Genomic DNA, 7,777 nt, shown 5'->3' on the forward strand with positions numbered 1-7,777 from the left:
GGCACCGTCGCGAGGGAGAAGGAGAAAAAGATTTCGGGAGAAAATGTTAGGTTTTTGGAAAATCCAAAACCTAATTCCCTTTTATATATAAGGGTTTTATTCCAAACTATACTATATCCTTATTTAACTCTATTTGAGATTAACATAAATCTCTTATCCCAGCTGGTCAAGCCGGTTTGGCTTGGTTTGGTCCGACCCGAGGTCGCGGGTTCGAACCTTTTCTCCAACACTTTTTTGCTTAAACTTCTTTGGTTTTGAAAAAATACTAAACGACCTCCAAAAATTACGTAAAAATACTCTAAAAATTCCTAAAAATCTCTAGAATATTTTAAAGGCATTCCCAAATATTTTTATGGCCCTTTAGAACTTGAAATGGGAAAATTGGGTCGTTACAATCCCCCATACCTTATAAAAAGTTCGTCCTCGAACTTAGAATAGCTCTGGATACTTCTGTCTCATACTGTCCTCCCGCTCCCAAGTGATTTCCTCGTGCTTCTGGTTCTGCCAGACGACCTTCACTAGTGGTACTTCTTTGTTTCTAAATCTCTTGACTGCTCTGTCCACTATCTGTGTATATCTGCTCTCATAACTAAGATCCTCTTGGATCTGCACTGACTGAGGCTGAATCACTTGGCTCGGGTCATGGAGACACTTCTTTAGTATGGAGACATGAAATACATTATGTGTTGCTAACATGTCTTGTAGTAAGTCCAGCCTGTAAGCTACTTTCCCAATACTCTCTATGATCAGGTAAGGTCCTACATAGCGAGGACTTAATTTGCCCTTCTTGCCAAATCTCATCACTCCCTTCATAGGAGCAACCTTGAGGAAAAACTGAATCTCCTACTTGGAATTCCAGTGGCCTACGGCGTGTGTCAGCATAACTCTTCTGTCTGCTCTGGGCAGTCTCAATTCTCTGTCTGATTTTCTGGATCGCTTGAGTGGTCTCGTCTATCAGCTCTGTCATCTCTTTTCTCTCTCCTGCTTCTTGCCAGCATATGAGTGATCTACATTTCCTGCCATATAGCGCTTCATAAGGTGCCATCTTAATGGTAGCCTGATAGCTATTATTGTAAGCGAATTCAGCTCAGCACAAATACTTGCACTAACTTCCTTTGAAATCTAGCGCACAAGCTCTGAGCATGTCTTCTAAAATCTGATTCACTCGCTTTGTCTGTCCATCAGTCTGTGGATGGAAAGCTGTGCTGAACTTGAGTTTGGTGCCTAGTGCATTCTGAACGCACTCCCAAAAGTGTGAGGTGAAGCGCCCATCTCTATCAGAAATGATAGATTTAGAAACTCCATGAAGTCTGACTACCTCTTTAACATATAGCTGGGCCAACCGCTCTATGGAGTGGGACACCTTGATGGCTAGGAAGTGAGCAGACTTGGTCAATCGGTCTACTATTACCCATATAGCATCATATCCATTGGTGGTTCTTGGAAGACCTGTTATGAAGTCCATGGAAATGTCTTACCATTTCCATTCTGGTATTGGAAGAGAAGAACTCCTCCTGGTCTCTGGTGTTCTGCTTTGACTCTCTGACATGTCAAGCAGGTACTGACATACTTAGCTACATCTCTTTTGAGTCCTGACCACCAAAACCTCTGTTTCACATCCTGGTACATCTTGGAAGATCCAGGATGCATGGAGTATGGTGTACTGTGAGCTTCCTCTCAGATCTTCTTTCTCAGTTCCTCATCATTGGGCACGCAAATGCGACTCCCCTGATAAAGAATTCCGCTGTCTGTTACTCTAAACTCTACTCTAAACTCTGAGTTGTCTTCTTTCTGTATCCCCTGCTTGATCTTCTGGATGTCTGGATCTTCACTTTGCTTTCTCTGTACCTCCTCAAGCAATGTGGACTCTAAGGTCAATGCAGAGAGTTGCCCTTCAATAATTTCAAGTCCAAAATCCGACATCTCCTTCTGCAGTGGCAGGGCTAATGATGACAAAGACATCAGTGATGCACTGGATTTTTCTGCCGAGTGCATCTGCCACTTTGTTAGCTTTGCCTGGGTGATAGAGGATTTCACAGTCTTAATCTTTGACCAACTCCAGCCACCTGCGCTGTCTCATGTTTAAGTCCTTCTGAGTGAAGAAGTACTTAAGACTCTGATGATCTGTAAAGATTCTACACTGAACTCCATACAAATAATGTCGCCAGAGTTTCAGTGCAAAACCACAGCTGCCAGCTCAAGATCATGAGTAGGGTAGTTCTTCTCATAATCTTTGAGTTGTCTGGAAGCATAAGCTATGACTTTTCCTTCTTGCATGAGTACAGCTCCTAAGCCCATCTTGGAAGCATCACTGTAGATGTCGAAACTCTTGTCGCTCTATGGAACAGTCAGAACGGGAGCACTGATCAATCTCTTCTTTAGCTCTTGGAAACTCTGCTCACATTTATCTGACCATTCGAATCTCTTGTTCTTTCTGGTGAGGGCTTTTAGTTTATTGTCTATCTTGTAAAATTCCTCCACGAACTTCCTGTAGTACCCAGCTAAACCAAGGAAGCTTTTGACCTCTCTGACGTTCTTGGGTCTACTCCAGTTGTTGACCGCTTCCACTTTGGCTGGATCCACTTGAATACCTTCTTTAGAAATAATGTGATCTAAAAACGCCACCTGATTTAACCAGAACTCGCACTTTGAGAATTTAGCATAAAGCTGCTTCTGCTGAAGAGTCTGCAGTACTATCCTCAAGTGCGTGTCATGCTCCTTTGGGGTCCTTGAATAGACCAGAATGTCATCGATGAATACAATGACAAATCTGTCAAGATATTCTCTGAACACTCTGTTCATTAGGTCCATGAAGACCGCAGGTGCATTGGTCACTCCAAATGGCATAACTACAAACTCGTAGTGTCCATATCTGGTTCTGAATGCCGTTCTGGGTATATCTCATTCTTTCACTTTCAGCCGATGGTACCCAGAGCGCAAGTCTATCTTTTAGAACACCGTCGCTCCTCTTAACTGATCAAATAAGTCATCGATCCTGGGAGGGGGTACTTGTCCTTAACTGCTACTTTGCTCAGCGTTCTGAAATCTATGCACATTAGCACGGATCCGTCTTTTTCTTAACGAACAACTCTGGAGCTCCCCGGGGTGAATGACTAGGGCGAATGAAGCCTTTGTCAAGTAACTCCTATAGTTGTTCTTGTGACTCCTTCAGCTCTGCTGGAGACATGTGATACGGAGCTTTTGAAATTGGACCGGTTCTAGGAACCAATTCAATCTCAAATCCATTCATTTATTGGGAGGTAGTCCAGGTAGATCTGCTGGGAATACCTCGGGATATTCACAGACCACCCGAACCCCCCTCTTTCTTACCTTCTTTCTGTTCTTCTGCACTTACTTGACTGGGGCTCCGGGCTCCCTACTGTCTTGTCTTCTATCTTGGCTGGCTTGAACTCTATAAACTCCTTATAGTGCTTGTTGGTGATAGAACTCTTCATAGAACTCTAACTGAAAATCTGCCCAGCTCATCTGATCGACTGCTCTCTTGGTCTTTATCCTCTCCCACCACATACGAGCATCTCCAGACAGGCAGAAAGAGGCGCACTTGACCTTCTCGACTTCTGGCCAGTCAAGAAGCTCCATTGTGCTCTCAAGTGTCTTGAACCAAGCCTGGGCATCCCAGGGCTCAGTCGTGCCTGAGAAGCTTTCTGATTTCAGCTTCAGCCACTGGATGAGGTATGCTTCTTGTCTTCTAGGTGTTGTGGCGACTTCCAGGGCAACTGATAGGACTTCAGTCACTACTGGGGTCTCCACATTAATGGTTGGGGAAGTGGGAGGAGCTGGCTTCTGATTGGCCATTAGATTGGCAATCACTTGCTGCTATCCTGCTACCTGTCTCTGGAGTTAGGCAACAACTTCAGAGAGATTGGGCTCAGTTGATCTAAACTCTTCGTTCTCCTGATCATGGTTCTCAGTACGAATGGTACGGGGACATCCTTTTTCTTAACATCTAATTATGCAAAGAAAAGGACTTGATATCTTACTTTAACCCTTCTAATCATACATAAATATGAATAAAGAAAAGGGAACTAAATCTTTTATCTTACTTAAGCACTCAAACAAATAAGTACACTATACTGCAGTTAATAATAAGGAAAGCAGAATAAAGAAAGGATTTAAATACTTTCTTACTTGGAGACGGCGAGGATGATGCTGATGTGTGTGTGATGCTGGAGAATGGAACACTGCTCTGATACCAACTGTAACGACCACCCTTCTTACTACTACTCTCTAAGGGCGACCGTTACCTAACTCCTACTCTACTTACTAGTTTCACTTATGCTATTCTTAGCGACACTTAGATTTATCACGGTTCAGAGAAATTCCTACCGAAAAATTTCGGCAGAGTCTCCCCTGTACCGGTGACCAAATCCATAATACATAAGATATATACGCAGCCACAGGCGGCTGGAACACATTTTATTCACAACCACGCAGTAATAAATCAACAGGAAGAAAGAAACTACTCTAGCAATAGCAACAACTATACTACTCCAACTCATAATAAAAGAAAACTAATTACAAATGCGGAATAAACTTATTTACAGTCTCAACCCATAATAACACTTAAAAGAGAACTAAAAGAACTAAACAGAAAAGTCTTGGCAATTTGCCAGCTCATTCTGGATCTCTCCATAGTCCAGCCACCACACACATCCATCATCACCACCACCCTATCGCCTCCCTTCATATCTTAGCTTTTCCTTTATCTGCAGTAGGAGGAAAAAGAAAAGTATCTATAAGCGAAAACGCTTAGTAAGTACTAATCTATCTCACAAAACTCGAAATGCATAAATGAAATGCATAAGTGAAATAATAATAAAGCTATCATGTTCATGGTATACAGAAAATGAACAGAATACAAATCATACTCAGTATCAAGCAGGATAACAAGAAACTAACAATGTAAACTTAGAATCAAAGAAACTAACCATTCTTATTTATTCTAAGCTTGGAACTTATTTCATTTCTTGTATCCTTGTGTTAGAAATTAATCTTTTAATTTCTATCCTTTACTTTCTTCTTCTTTCTTTCTTTCTTCCTTCTTACTTTTCTTTCTTTCTTTACTTTTCTTTACTTTGGGCCCAGGCTTAGTACCATCTCATGCGCGTTCCCTAATAGGTTGGGGTTGCGAGCCACCAATCCTAAAAGAGCAGACCTCGGTCTACCAGGGCCAAGACCTCGGAAATGGTCACCTGGATTTGTTTAACGACAAGCTCTTGGATGTCGGGTACTAGCCTCTTGCTTGACTTACTTGTTATCTTTCTTATTCTTTTATCTTCCTTATTATCTTTTATTAAAGATTGTGGGAGTCCTTTAAATATACTTAACAAGTATGGGTGTATAATCAACTAACCATGCTATATAACAGAATAAAACAAGTAACTTAAAGCTTACTGATCATGCTATAAGCTAAACTAAAGAAAACAAATTTAAAGCCTTTGAATCATACGATGAAAACATGGCAAAGAATGCTATTTTAGTGCTTCTAAACATGCTGTAAAATCAAGTATGGAATGATTCTAATCATGCTATAAATAAAGCAAAAGGAAGCTAACTTTGGGCTTTCTAAGTATGCTGTAATAAAAGCAATATATGTAACTCTACACTTTCTATCATGCTGTAGAAACAGAGCATGGAATGCTACTTTAAGGGCTTCTAAACCTGCTATTAAAACATGACAAAGAATACTACTTTAAGGCCTTTAAACATGCTATACAAAATAAGGTAACATGCTACTTTAAACTTCTTCAGCATGCCATAAAATAACACAAGGGAAAGCAAATCTGAACTCCCTAAGCGTGTTATAAAATAGAGCAAAGGAAAGCAAATCTGGACTTTCTAAATATGCTGTAAAATAGGGCAAAAATGCTACTTTAGGGATTCTCTAAACATGCTGTAAACTAGGCAAAAGAATGCAACTTTGAGCTTACTAAACATGCTGTGAAATAGGGCAAAGGAAGACTAATTTGATCTTATCAATCATGCTACAAAACACACTTTATATATAGCTGTTCGTGCCCTGTTTTGGCCAGGAAAACTGAACTACAAGGTGCTCTAAATGTATGTTGTTTGTGCTTAATATAACAAGGTAAAACTAAGCTACAAATAAGCTGTTCAATACTACACAGCTTAAATTAAGTTTCATGGCAGCAAGGGGAAATTACACCTGCCCAACAAATTTCTAATGGAAACTATTCCATTTACCTAAAACCTCTTCTCAACTTCCTATAAATCTCACGGCAGCCAAAAGAAAGCTGAAGAATTGCTACTGTTCAGTCCACAGGAATGAACCAAATTCAAAGGAAATCTAAAACAGCAAGTATCTAAAGCTAACACCACATGCTTTAAACTAGGACAGACTTAAAACCATTCAAATCCCTTCTTCTCCCTTTTATCAACTCACAGCAGCCACCCAAAAGCAAGAATCCAACTTGCTAAATTGAAACTTAAGAAATCCAACTCTAAAAGAACTCAATAAACACATAGCAATGTGTACAATTTACAAATAACATAAAATCTACTCCTGGAACCAAGTAACAAGGCTGATCGTGCCCCTTTCCTAGCATAATTCTGCTTGCTGAAATGTTACAAACAAAATCCACGTAACTTATTCAAACCTATACCTTCACAGAATCACAGAAACCTTTAGGCATGTTACAACCGAAATGCAAAGGAAACCCACGGTAGAACATCCAAAGCCAAAATCTTTATAGTATGTTTTGGATTCAAGAAAACTCAGGAAAACAAGGAAACGAAAACCGAAAGATCGGAGCAACTCCTACCGCAGGTGAGTAGTACTTACAGCCGGTTCTTGGACTTACAACCGAGGAGGAGGAAGGAGAAGGCTCTTAGGGTTTTCGGAGGGCTCGGGTTTGCAGATTTTCTGGCTTCCTCTTGTGCCCGCGAGCTCTTCTCTGTCGGGATGACCACCCACGGGTGAGGGCTGGCCGGAAGAAAGCTTCGCCGGCGCCGGAGACCCAAAAACCTAGCTTCTTCTTCGTTTCCGCCGAGGGAGAGGGCGCCGTCGCGAGGGAGAAGGAGAAAAAGATTTCGGGAGAAAATGTTAGGTTTTTGGAAAATCCAAAACCTAATTCCCTTTTATATATAAGGGTTTTATTCCAAACTATACTATATCCTTATTTAACTCTATTTGAGATTAACATAAATCTCTTATCCCAGCTGGTCAAGCCGGTTTGGCTTGGTTTGGTCCGACCCGAGGTCGCGGGTTCGAACCTCTTCTCCAACACTTTTTTGCTTAAACTTCTTTGGTTTTGTAAAAATACTAAACGACCTCCAAAAATTACGTAAAAATACTCTAAAAATTCCTAAAAATCTCTAGAATATTTTAAAGGCATTCCCAAATATTTTTATGGCCCTTTAGAACTTGAAATGGGAAAATTGGGTCGTTACAATTGCACTACCGCACCAATCCCATATTACTATATGGGCTCCTTCTTATCATGAGTGTGTTAGTCTCCTTGTGTTTAAGATATCAAATGTATATTAATTAAATGAGTTACTGACAACTACCTTAATTAATATCTAGCTCCAAGAGTAGTACCACTCAACTTCATTGTCATGCCGGACTAGGTCCACCTGCAGGGTTTACATGACAATCCTTATGAGCTCCTCAAGTGGGCATCATCAACCTAGATTACTAGGACACAGTTTCATTCTAAATCAACAACACACCATATAAATAATATCATTTCCCAACTTATCTTGCCTATTGATTTAACAAGCTAAATCGCACCCT

The 7,777-nt window shown here is 40.7% G+C and overlaps 1 long non-coding RNA gene across 1 annotated transcript; it reads right to left on the minus strand.

Moving 5' to 3' along the window:
* Positions 1-4,492: 4,492 nt before the first annotated feature.
* On the minus strand, positions 4,493-7,066 carry LOC122011994. The gene is made up of 2 exons (XR_006120076.1): positions 6,824-7,066; positions 4,493-4,727 (listed from the first exon to the last, which is right to left on the minus strand). It is a non-coding gene; the product is annotated as an uncharacterized LOC122011994 (long non-coding RNA).
* Between the last annotated feature and the right edge of the window lie 711 nt (positions 7,067-7,777).

The sequence above is a fragment of the Zingiber officinale genome, chromosome 8A, assembly GCF_018446385.1.
Source record: "Zingiber officinale cultivar Zhangliang chromosome 8A, Zo_v1.1, whole genome shotgun sequence".
Classification (NCBI taxonomy): domain Eukaryota; kingdom Viridiplantae; phylum Streptophyta; class Magnoliopsida; order Zingiberales; family Zingiberaceae; genus Zingiber; species Zingiber officinale.